At 39.2% G+C, this 13,666-nt stretch overlaps 1 long non-coding RNA gene across 1 annotated transcript; it reads right to left on the bottom strand.

Moving 5' to 3' along the window:
- Nucleotides 1-6,612: 6,612 nt before the first annotated feature.
- LOC142178855 (uncharacterized) lies at nt 6,613-7,912 on the bottom strand. Its single transcript, XR_012707068.1, has 2 exons — nt 7,734-7,912; nt 6,613-7,121 (listed from the first exon to the last, which is right to left on the bottom strand). It is a non-coding gene; the product is annotated as an uncharacterized LOC142178855 (long non-coding RNA).
- Between the last annotated feature and the right edge of the window lie 5,754 nt (nt 7,913-13,666).

The following is a 13,666-nucleotide window of genomic DNA, read 5'->3' as shown; positions in this document are numbered from 1 at the left end:
TTGGGAGACAGAGCGGGAGATGCGGAGCAAATATCCACACCTATTTGGGACTCCAGGTAAAGTTCTTAACCCGTTCGAGGATGAACGTTTATTTAAGAGGGGGAGAATGTAACGACCCTGCCAGTCGTTTTGAGTATCACTACCCCATTCCCCCATTTACTGCTATTTCGATGTTCAGTTAGAATTTCATGACTTGTCGGGGAGGTTTTAAATGAAATGGAACACTTAGTTCCAAGATTAAGGCTTAAGTTGAAATTTTTGACCAGATGGAGAATTATGAGTAAAGGACCCCGGCTCTGTATGGTGATTTTGGACTTAGGAGCGTGTCCGAAAAATTATTTGGAAGTCCGTAGGCAAATTAGGCTTGAAATGGCTAAAATAGAAATTTAATTTTGGAAGTTTGTCCGGGGAGTTGACTTTTTGATATCGGGATCGGAATCCGATTCTGGAAATTGGAATAGCTCCGTTATGTCATTTATGACTTGTGTGCCAAATTTTATGTCATTCCGGATTCATTTAGTATGTTTCGGTGCGCGTTTTGTAAATTGAAAAGTTTGAAACTCATAAGTCTGAATCGAGGTGTAAATTATAATTTCGATGTTGCTTGGCGTGATTTGAAACCCCGAGTAAGTCCATATTATGTTACAGGGCTTGTTGGTATATTTGAATGGGATCCCGAGTGGCTCGAATGAGTTCCGGGGTAAATTTTAAGCGAGTCCGGGTATTTCGACACTCTGATGATGTTATAGAACATTTGAAGTGCGGAGGGCACATTTTAGAGTGCAGAAATGCGGCCGCAAACTCCCAAAGTGCTGGGGCAGTAGGAATTGTGCAGACCGCAGTTAAAATTGTACAGTCCGCAGAATTCTTCTCGCGGCTGCAGAAAAGTGATTTCGCAGGTTCGCTGGTCCGACTTCGGAAACTTATATCTTTTAATCTACAAGGAATATGGAGATGATTCAAAAACAAAAGTTGTAGCCCTTTGAATCTATTTTCTAGAAAGTTATGGGCATTTTACTGAATCTTGGTAGTGTCGTCACTATAAATTACGGCCGCATAACTTGGAAATATGCGGACCGCACATTGGGAGATCAGACGTGGTACTATATAACCGAGGTATAGGGTATTATTTCACATTTGGACGTTGGGAGCTCGTTTTGTGACAATTTTTCGTAAGTTTTTTCAAGAAATTCATCAGCGTAGGTGATTCTAACTCAGATTTGGTAAATATACATGAATATATCATTGTTTTCATCATTCAATTAGTATTTTGAGATGAAAATTTGAGAAAATTTGTAAAAATTTCATAAAATGAATTTTTGGGATTTGAATGTCGATTCGAAGTTGGATTTGAGTGAAACTAGAATGGTTGGACTCGTAATTGAATGAGTTGTGGAATTTTATGTGTTTCGTCGGATTTCGAGACGTGTGCCCCACAGGCGATTTTGAGTTAAATTTCAGATTTTGTTGAAATATTAGTATTTCCATATGGAATAAATTCCAATAATTTGTTTTGACTGAATCGAGCTAATTGTGACTAGATACGAGACTTTCGAAGGCAAATTCGCTAGACAAAGGCATACCAGAGTAAAGAATTATATGTTTTGAGGTAAGTAACACTTCTAAACTTGGTTCTGAGGGTATGAATCCCTGAATTACATGTCGTATGAATTGTTTGGAGATAACGCACACGCTAGGTGATAGGCCTATGAGCGTGCATCATTGGAATTGTGACTAAATTGATTCCGTGGAGTTGCATAAGTAAATAAATGTCATTATCCGCACATCCTCCACGTGTTAGAGAAATTGAGCTGAGACTCATGTTAAAGATCATGATTTGGCTACGCGCCGATATATTTTGGGACTCACATGGGTCGTATTGCTGTTGAATTATTTGTTTAAATTTACAATTTCGGACTCAGTCACATCTATCACTTGCATATCATATCTCAGTCTCTGTTGTCATTCATTGATACTCCATATCATCATGTCGGGTTAATTTTTCATGTCATTGAGAGCCAGAGAGGCTGCACGCGGAAACATATTTTATTTATTTATGCTTGGATCTGGCTATTATAGCGCTTGGGCTGAAGGAGACCCTCCGGAGTCTGCACCTCCCCCAAAGTGAGCGCGATTGATTTATATTATGGGATGGATCTTTCCTGGACATGGATCTTATCCGAATCATTTATATTTGGGGATGGATCTTCCCCTAGGCTGGATATTGAGGGATGGATTTTCCCTGGACATGGATCTTGTCCGAATCATTGATATTCGGGGATAGATCTTCCCTTGGGCTGGATTGGCCTTATACAGTATTAAGTGGCTGATTGTCAGTTGATGGATATACATATATGTTTTGGATAGATCTTTCTTAGGCTGGATTGGCCATATGCAGTACTGAGTGATTGAGTATTTTAGATTGTGAGTACACAGAGTTTTCACTAAGGAGCATCATATATAGTATGTACATTGGCATGTAGATACAAAGATATTATATTTCTCGTATTGTTCAGAATTGATCTATTTTATTTGTACTGAAAGCAACTATTGAACTTGAAAGCATGCTTACATTTCTGTATTGTTATTAATTATACTGGACTGTACCTGTGGAGCTCGTCACTACTTTCAGCCCAAAGGTTAGTCTTGTTACTTATTGAGTTGGTTGTACTCGTACTACACTCTGCACCTCGTGTGTAGATCCAGGTGCTTTCGGACACGGTGACCGTTTGATCTCAGAGTGCTATCAGTTGGAGACTATCAAGGTAGTTGCCTGGAGTCCGCTAACCTTGACTCACTTTCTTTAAGTTATTGTACTATTCTATACTTTCAGACAGTGTTTTGTCAGTCAGACTTTATATTCATATTAGATGCTCGTGTACTCAGTGACACCGGGTTTTGGAAGTGTTTATATCTGTATTTGTGAGTTTTCTTCTGTTGAATTTAAAGAGTATGTTTTCAAACTTCAAAGATATGGTGGTTTATTGAGATTGTTGGCTTGCCTAGTATTGAGATAGGCGCCATCTCGACAGTTGTGATTTTGGGTCGTGACAAGATCCAGCCCAATGCAAATGAATCCAGGGCAGATGCATCCCAAAGATCCATAGCAACTGTGCCCACTGTGGATGTGCAGACCCCGGAGGGGCCGATCCAGCCCAAGCGCTATAATAAGCCAAATTCTAACATGAATCAATAATACCTGCTGCGGCGAGCAGCCCGATCAGCCGCACGGACAACTCACGTGCTATAGTATCAACATCCTCACAATCAAGCCCTCGACCTCACTGAGTTATCAATCTTCCCAGTCTCTCGGGCTCACAATGTCATAAAAATCAGCGCAAAATGATGATGTGATGTATCAATAAATGGTATCAGAGACTGAGATATGTTATGCAAAGGAATGCGTATGACTGAGTATGTAATTGCAATGTAAATAAATAACTCACCAACATGGATGACCTTAGTGGGTCCCAATAGTATCAGCATATAGCCTAAACATGATTTCTAGTGTAAATTACAGATCAAGTGCTCTAACACATAGAGTACGTTAAACTTATTTAGATAAGATAGCTACACAGTTCCATGTAATCGACTAAATCACAATTCACATAGTGCACGCCCACACGCCTGTCACCAAGCATGCGCGTCACCTCAACATCAATCACATAACACGTAATTTAGGGTTTCATACCCTCAGCACCAAGTTTAGAAGTGTTACTTACCTCGAACAAGCCAAATCCAAAATCGAGTAAGCCAAACAATGCTCCAAAATACCATCCCGCACGTACCGACCTTCGAACGGCTCGAAACTAGGTAAAAGAAACTCGAATACATCAAATAATGCCTAAGGAAACAGTTACAAATGATAAAGGTTGAATTTTTAATCAAAAGTCCAAAATCAACTCAAAAGTCAAACCCGGGCCCGCACATCAAAAACCTGACAAAACTCACAAAATCTTACAAACCATCCAATCACGAGTCCAACCATACTAGTTTCACTCAAATTCGACTCCGAATCGACGTTCAAAACTCGAAAATTCACTCTATGAAACTTTAGGCAACAACCCCCAATTTCTCTTTTGAAATCGTCAACCAAAAGCCAAGAACGAGGATATATTCATGAAATATAAACAAAACCGAGTTAAAAATGCTTACCCCAATTTGTGTGGTTAAGTTTCTCCTCAAAGTCGCCCAAAACCGAGCTCTAAGTCTAAAACATGAGGATAAAATGACAAACCCTCGAAAATATAGGTTCTGCTCAGCACTGTTTGCATTTGCGAAGAAAATAGTCGCTTCTGCGACATCGCTTTTGCGACCACAAACGCGCTTCTGCGAAAACCCACTGAAATTCACCCATCGCACCTACAGAAATGTACCCGCTTCTGCACATGCGCAGTTGTAACAACAGCTCCCGTTCCTACAACGCCCTTTGCTTCTGCGACACCTTCCCCGCATCTGCGATATCGCTTCTGGGAAGGAAAGCACCTGCCTTTGCGGCCCTCACGCCTAGCTATCCCTTTTCGCTTCTGGGAAGGAAAGCACTGCATCTGCGAAGTCGCTTCTACGACCAATTGTCCACAGATGCAGCCACACCAGAATCAGCAGCCTTAGCCAAATGCAACATGCGACGAAATGGTCTGAACCTCGTCCGAAACTCACCCGAGCCCCTCGGGACCCTATCTAAATATACCAACAAGTTCCATAACATAACATCGACCTAACCGAGGCCTCAAATCACACATAACAACTCTTCATCTCACCGTTTCATTGTCTATAAATTTAGAGGCTTGTCCTCATTTTTCAGACATGGAAAATCTGTAAACTTCTCTCCTCTTTTCTACATTGTTGTATTGCTTTTTCAAATAAAAGTGTCAAGTCTGATTTGCTCCATTTGTTGAGTTCGCTGAACTTTTGTAATTTCGATTGCCAGTATTATAGAATAATTTTTCCGTTCTACCATGAGAGGAAGTAATCCATAACATTGAACAATAGTGAGTGGACTATATTCCTTAAGGACACACAAGCAACTTGTGATCTCAGAATTATTTTACGATTTGTTTATTGAACTAACATTTCTTTTTTGCTCTGATTTATGGTTTCGAACACAGATTTTACTAACAATTCCTTGATAGTAAGTGAAAGATTCAATAAGCTCATCCGAACCATATAAATCTGACCCTGAATGGCCAGTAATTGTTTGTACTCTAACGCCTAGTATAGGCTAACAGCTTCTTTCTTGAATCTTAACTTCCTAATCTACGTGGATATACTGTTCCTTGAAAATACTAATCCTCAAATTCAGCTTCCTTTCTAATGCTTGAACATGACAAGAATTTGTTCGATCAAAGAAAAGTTGATGATCCAACGGCCTCCATTGAAGGATCAGAATTGGTATTGGTCAAGAAAATATAACTAGACACTCAAAGAAAAATCCAACATCGAATTGGGTATTACATGTAGAATTTAAGTTATACGTACTGACACACTTAGGAAATTTAACATGTCACAGCTGGCTACTTACATTTATTCTAGCTTATTAATTAATACAACTAAACACAATTACCTGCATTTACCTTTTCAGTGACTTTAACTTAATGGTCTAATCTCAGTATGAAACTACAGGTCTAGGACACATCTCAACCCTCAAATTGAGCAGTTAGGAATAGAACTTCCTAACCAACGGGTAAATAGAATCCTCTACTATATGCCTCTTTTTTTTCCCCAGTAGTATGGATTCGCTCTATTAATAGACTAATCTATATATAATGATGGCGTGAAAGTTTTACGACTGAATCTAACAAGTTACTCTTTTTCGAAGTTACAAACTAAAAACTTATTGTAGACATTTAACGCGATTCGGTTTTAAGTTAGTTGATTGTATTTGTTTTATAATATTTTCTTCACATGTACCATATGTATATAAAACCTACTAATATTTAAGTTATGTAGTTTAATCATTCTAGAATTTTGCTAATTTACTCCATATAGTACCGATCCTGCCATATGATTGGTTAGTGTTGCTCCCTAACGCACACGCAAGTATACGTGGTTGTACAAGTAATAAAATGATAAGTCGAGTATCGAATCCACAGAGACTCGTGTTAACTACTCACTAGTTTCACCAAGATTATTATTCAGTCAAGTCAATCAGAGTTCAAAAGTGTGATTATACTAAGCAATAATTCTAACAAGTAATTAATTAACAAAATGGTTTTTGTGTACTTAGTAGAGACGAATATTCTAGGGTTGTGATCGATTCACCAATCCTATTGTGCTCTAATTAACTCTCCCTTTCATACAATTCACTCATGGTTGCTAATTAATCGAACAATTACTCTTGAAGTATTCTCCTGAATTCCTACTCGTCTATTCAAAATAGATTAACGCCTATATTACTATGGAATCAATCTATTAAGAACGCATTAAGATTACGATATTTAATTAAGCACGGTGACTAGGTATATTCCTATCCTAACCACAAATTTCCCCCCAAGAGTTAAGATCATGCTCTTTTCAATTCTTCTCTAATCTAAACATGGCTTTCCCAAGCATAGCATAGATAGTAAATAGAACCTAACTGTTGGCCAAACAATTAAGCAATTAATCACAGAATTGAAGAAACAACCATATATTGGTGAATTGTAATCAAGGTTAAGTCAACTTTAAACAATAATATTCATGGCTAAATCACAACCCCAGAACTATGGGTTTTAGCCACTCATGATAATATCAAAACAAAGTCACAAGTGTTGACTAATTTAAAATACTAAGAAAAGATAAAGAAAACTGAGATATCCTTGCTCCCGGATATTCCTTGTGTGTATTTTCCCTTCAAAGTGGCGTCTCTCCTCCCAAAATAGGCTTAGTCTTGCTTTTATATGCGTTTGGTAGGTCTTGGGCCGATATAACCTTGTCCCGGGCAAAGTATGAGATGTTTCCCGTCACCAGCGCCCAGGGTAGCGTGGGGCGCTATCCCTGGCACCGGAAAAATAAAGCTTCTGGAAATTGCGCCACGGGTAGCGCCCCACGCTGCCCGTGGCGCTACAATGGCCATTTTCAACCTTTTTCTCCTTTTTGGCTCTAATCTTGCACCTTTCGCCCCCTATTGCCTCCGGATGATTCTTACATATAAAAATACAAGAATTTACATAAATCAATACATTTTACATCTGAAATTCATGAAACACGAGTAAAACATGAGGTGATATACATATAAATATATGTACTTTAAGCTAAATATCAGTTACATATATTTTGTATCTTGTTAGGAAAAAAATTCTATGTAGTGTAGCTGTGAAGTTCATTGATTCATAACAAGGCTTCAGTGTAGTGGTTATAGTTTATGGATTCCCTATTTAGGAGAGATATAATGAGAGGGATCTAGAATTTTTAAAATATGGGTGCACTACTAATAAAAGGAAAAAGAAAAGTATTAAGTGTGAATTGATCTTCAGTCCTCTAAGTAAATTACTCAGTATATATTCAACCAAGTGTATCATCCAATATTTTTTGGAGCATAGGGATCAATAGATAATATTAAATCAATTCTTAAAAATATATAGACGAAATATCTATTTTGGCAAAAAAACCATGGATTACGTGCACCTAATTTGATGCGCAAAATTTTATATACGCAGTATTTTAGTTTTGTGATTCCAACGATCAATCTAACCCAAGATCTATTTGAATCATTAGCCTACTTTAATATTTTGAATGAAAACTAGTACACTTACCTTGATCCATCGATGAAAGCAAATGAATGCGGTTAAGCCGCAGCCCCTGAAAAGTCATTTAGATCTTCTACGGGATAGACTGAGAGAAGATGATGGCAATAATGAAGAAAGATTAACCTATAAAAATATGACCCGATATTTAGAAACTCAACCATCTTGACCCGTCAAATTCAGCTCATCTAAAGTAAGCTGATTTGGCTAAAACTTTAGCCCAACTGACCCATGAAAAGCCCTGTTAAAATATTTAATAAATGTTTTGTTTGATAAGTTATACAGTGAGATCTCTTTATAACAATATTCTTATATAACTGTCATTCACTATAAAAGCCAAGTTTTACTCATAATCGATTTTTTAAGTTATATTTTACCTCTCTATAATAGATTTTTACCCATAACAACAATAGTCATATTTATAGCAGAACGCTTTTTGTAAAATTACTACTGTATAACAGCCATATAGAATCTTTAAGATTACTAATAATAATTCTAAAAATATGCATATAATAATTTCTATTAAATAAAGTTTCTATCTTGTGTAAGATATAAGATTTGAAGATTTGCACATGATATCTTTTCCATTGAACAAATTTCAAAAAATATTTAGATAGAAAATTTAACTATTAAGCTCTTAGATTGTCTTCAAAGAAAATTATTGGATATCTTTTTGCTGAAAATTTGGACACGAACATTCACCAATTCAAGAGTTATATCGCTAGTAAGAAAATAAAATCTACACAACAAGCTACAATTACAAAGTTCTTCCATCAATCTTGAAAGAATTTTTTTTCTAGGTAGCTTTAAAATATCTACCTTAGAGTTTACATCTTTATAGGTTTAGTTATGAATTTATTAATAATATATTAGTTTTCTTCAATATTTGACTAGTGAAATATGCATATCTTTTGAGATATTAAATTTGAATAATTTTCTTATATTTTATATGTAACATTAAAAAAGAAAAAATAATCGAGTTTTGGATAATGTTTATATATAACAGCCAAAAAGTATTTAAACGTCAAATGTTGTTATAGGTGTATAACAACTATTCATTATAAAAGCCAAAATATTTCGGAATAAACGAAGCTGTTATAGAGGAGGTTAATTGTATATGTCACGACCCAATTTCCCCATAGGCCGTGATGGCGCCCAACGTCGCCGCTAAGCAAGCCAACAGTGAACTAGCCATGGAACTATTCTTTTAACATTTTAGAAATAGTTGATTCTTAATTATTAAATAAGTAAGAGGTGAGAAATTTTAATAAAATAAAGTATGAACGATTTTACGAATAGGTGTTGTGAAATAAAATACTCAAAATCATCAAGTGTCTAGTAGCAAAATTTCAAGACCTGGTATCATAAGTGTATGAGCTACTAGTAGAATATACAAAACACTAAACTACTGTCTGAACGGAGTAGACAAAAAATAAAAGCAAAAGAGAGACTCCAGGTGCTGCAGGAAGGACTCGAAAAGCAGCTCACCACTAAGTCTCGAAGTATCACAGGGTGTGCGCCGGGATAACTACCACATGCACCTGCCTCAAAACTTTCACGATTAGTGCAGAAGTGTAGCGTGAGTACATAACCAACATGTACCCTATCTAGTCTAACCTCAAAGAAGTAGTGACGAAGGGTCGACATCGACACTTACTATGGGCTAACAATAAAATACAGGAATTCTAAATAAGCATGGATTATGTAAATAATAAATACAACTCAGTAACAAGCAGTGGATAATAATTATTTCACTAATAATAAATTTTAAGTCCATTTCTGTCATTAAATAATTCTAACCGCTCAAGTAATAAAATAATATAAAGTATTATTAGCCTTCCGAGTAATTATCAAGCACGATTTATGCTGAGGTCGTACGGCCCGATCCAAAAATATACTGTGTGCACTGCCGAGGGTCGAACGACACGAACCATAGATGCATGTAATAATCCGCCGAGGTGAACGACCCACTCCCATGAGAGTTGAGGAATTTACCTCGCTCGCGAAAATTTTTGCGACCCGAGTGAACATGGATTTATCATAGTTATTACAAAATTCGTCAATTCTTCCCAAAAATAATAAACATACATTTGATAGAAATTACTTAACTCCAATAGCTAGGTGAAAACTCTCTCTCTAAGAGCTCCAAAATTGCCCAAGGAATGCAATAAATAAACCCAAAATGGTCTAAATCCCGACTTAAATGAAGCTTCTGCCTCCAATGATTTTTGCTTCTGCGGACCTGGGGCCGCATTTGCCGAGCCGCTTCTATGGACGGGATCCCGCTTCTGCGCAGGGTGGAGCGCATCTGCGACATTCTCGCACCTGCATACCTCTCAACGCAGAAGCGAGGCCACTTCTGCGCATGATCCTCCGCTTCTGCGGACCACTGGTCAAATGCCCAAAACCACTTCTACGACTAAGAGATCGCACTTGCGGCCAAAATCTCGCAGGTGCGGGCACACCAGAACTGGTGCACCAGCAACCCTTTTTAAGCTCTAACTCGATTCGTGTAATTTTTGAGTAGCACCCGAGGCCTCGTCCAAATATACCAACAAGTTTGTAAACATGAGACGGACTCGCACGAACCCTCAGAATGCGGAAAACAACACCAAAACTAAGAATCGCACCACAAACCAAATCGAATCAACTTATGAACTTCAAGTTCTTCCAACTTGCTCCGAGCGCGCCGAATCAAACTTAAACTACTCGGAATGATACCAAAATTTGCGTGAAAGTCTTAAATCATCATATGGAACTATTTCCGGTCTCGGAATCTCAAACGGACCTCGATTGCACCAAAACCTACTTCAAAATAAATTTAAAGAACCTTAAAACCTTCAATAAGCCAACTTTCAACTTTAGGCGCCGAAACTCTCCCTGGTCACCCAAAACTTGCTCCGAATATACGCCTAAGTCCAAAATCATCATACCAATCTGTTGGGACTGCCAAATCCCGATTTTGAGGTCGTTTACTAGAAATGTTAACCCAAGTCAAACTTAACATTTTAAAGCCAATACTAAGGAACTAAGTGCTCCGATTTCAACCTGAACCCTTCCAAATCCCGAACTAACCATCATCGCAAGTCATAAAACAATAAAAGCACATATGGGGAGTCTTATTTAGGGGAACAAGGATCTAGAAACAAAAATGACCGGTCGAGCCGTTACATTCTCCAACTCTTAAACAAACGTTCGTCCTCGAACGGGTCTAGAAACATACCTGGAGTGCCGAATAATGTGTATATCTACTCTGCATGTCCTCCTCGGCCTCCCAAGTTACCTCCTCGATTGGTTGGCCCCTCCACTAAACTTTTACCATAGAAATCTTCTTGGACCTCAACTAGCGAACATGCCTATCGATAATGGCAATTAGTTCCTCCTCATAACCCAGGCTCTCATCTAGCTGAACCGTGCTGAAGTATAACTCATGCGACCTGTCGGCATGATACCTTTAGAGCATAGACATGTGGAAAACTGGATGAACTCCAGATAGACTAGGAGGAAAATCAAGCTCATAAGCAACCTCCCCAACTCGTCTCAACACCTCAAATGGACATACGAACCTTAGGCTCATCTTGCCCTTCTTCTCGAACCTCATGATTCCCTTCATCGGCGAAACCTTCAAGAGAACCTTCTCGCCCACCATGAATGATAAATCACGTGCCTTCTGGTCCACGTAAAGCTTTTGTCTGGTTTGTACTGTGCAAAGTTGCTCCTGAATCAACTTTACCTATTCCAAGGCATTCTTCACTAAATCAGTACAATATAACTTAGCCTCTCCGGGCTCAAACCATCTGATGGGCGAATGACATCACCGACCATATAAAGCCTCAAATGGAGTCATCTCGATACTGGACTGATGACTATTGTTATAAGAAAACTTGGCCAAAGGTAAGAATCGATCCCACTACCCTCCTAAGTCAATCACACATGATCTGAGCATATCTTCCAAGATCTGAACCGTCCGCACCGACTTCCCCTTGGTCTGCGGATGAAAGGCTTTGCTGAGCTCTACCCGAGTCCCCAACTAACTCTGTACTGCCTCCAAAAATGCAAAGTAAACTGAGGGTCTCTATGTGATATAATGGAGACAGGCACATCGTGCAACTGAACAATCTCTTAAATGTAAATCTGGGCCAATCTCTCTCAAGAATACATGGTTACTACCGGAATGAAGTGTGCCGACTTGGTCAACCTGTCAACAATGACCCAAACTGCATCAAACTTCTGCAAGGTCCACGGCAACCCAACTACGAAATCCATAGTAATGCGCTCCCATTTCCACTCAAGTATAACCATCTGCTGGAGTAGGCCAGCTGGCCTCTGATACTCGTACTTAACCTGCTGACAATTAAGGCACCTTGCTACATACTCAACTATGTCTTTCTTTATTTGCCGCCACCAGTAATACTGCCTCAGGTCGCGATACATCTTCATCGCACCTGGATGAATAGAATCGCAGAATAGACGACCCTGGATTCGCAGAATACCATCTTCGCCGATAGTAACCTCCTTGGAACCACCCTGTAGTACTGTCTCTCTGAGAAACAACAAGTGCGGAATCATTATATTGGCGAGCCTTGATTCGCTCGAATAAAGAAGACTGAGCCACAACACATGCAAGAACTCGGCTGGGCTCTGAAATATCCAACCTCACAAGTCTGTTAGCTAAGGACTGAATGTCCAAAGCTAGTGGCCTCTCCTCTACTAAACGGAAGGCCAAATTACCCATACTCTCCGCCTTTATGCTCAAGGCATCCGCCACTACATTCACCTTGCCCGAATCATAAATGATGGTAATATCATAATATTTTAGTAACTCAAGCCACCCGCGCTACCTCAAATTGAGTTCCCTCTGCTTGAACAAATGCTGCAAGCTAAGATGATCAGTATAAACCTCACATGACACCCCATAAAGAAAATGCCTCCAGATCTAAGAGCATGAACAATCGCAGCCAACTCCAAATCATGTACGGGGTGATTCTTCTCGTGGGGCTTCAGCTGATGTGAAGCATATGCAATACCTTGCCTATCCTCTGTCAATACACAACCCAAACCAATGCGCGAGGCATCACAATACACAATATATATCCCTGAACCAGAAGGCAACACTAATGTCATTGCTGAAGTCAATGCGGTCTTGAGCTTCTGAAAGCTCGGCTCGCAATCATCGGACTATCGGAACGGAGCGCCCTCATGGGTCAATATAGTCAAAGGTGCTGCAATAAATGAGAAGCCCTCCACAAACCGGCGATAATAGCATGCTAACCCCAAGAAGCTCCTAACCTCAGTCGCTGTAGTAGGACGAGGTCGCTGTAGTAGGACGAGGCCAACTCTGAACTGCCTCAATCTTCTTGGTATCTACCTTAATACCCTCACCTGATACATCATTTCCCAAGAATGCCACAGAATCTAACCAGAACTCACACTTAGAGAACTTAGCATATAACTTTTGTTCCCGCAAGGTATGAAGCACCACTCTCAAATGCTGCTCGTGCTCCTCCATGCTAAGTGAGTAGATCAAAATGTCATCAATGAAGACAATGACAAATGAATCAATATATGGCCTGAACACCCGGTTCACCAAATCCATAAACGCCACCGGGGTGTTAGTCAAACTGAAGGACATCACTAGAAACTCATAGTGACCATATCTAGTCCGAAAATCCATCTTCTGAACATCTGGATCCCGAATCTTAAACTGATGGTACCCCGATCTCAAGTTGATCTTAGAGAACATCCTAGCACCCTGCAACATGTCAAATAAATCATCAATACGCGGCAACGTGTACTTGTTCTTGATGGTAACTTTGTTCAACTGGCGGTAATCAATGCACATCCGCGTAGTCCTATCTTTCTTCTTCACAAATAACATCGGTGCACCCCAAGGCGACACACTCGGTCTGATGAAACCCTTTGCTAGCAACTCCTCAAGCTAT

The sequence above is a fragment of the Nicotiana tabacum genome, unplaced genomic scaffold, assembly GCF_000715075.1.
Source record: "Nicotiana tabacum cultivar K326 unplaced genomic scaffold, ASM71507v2 Un00003, whole genome shotgun sequence".
Classification (NCBI taxonomy): Eukaryota; Viridiplantae; Streptophyta; class Magnoliopsida; order Solanales; family Solanaceae; genus Nicotiana; species Nicotiana tabacum.
Note: the sequence above shows the minus strand (reverse complement) of the source record. Positions and strands in the feature narration are given on the sequence as shown.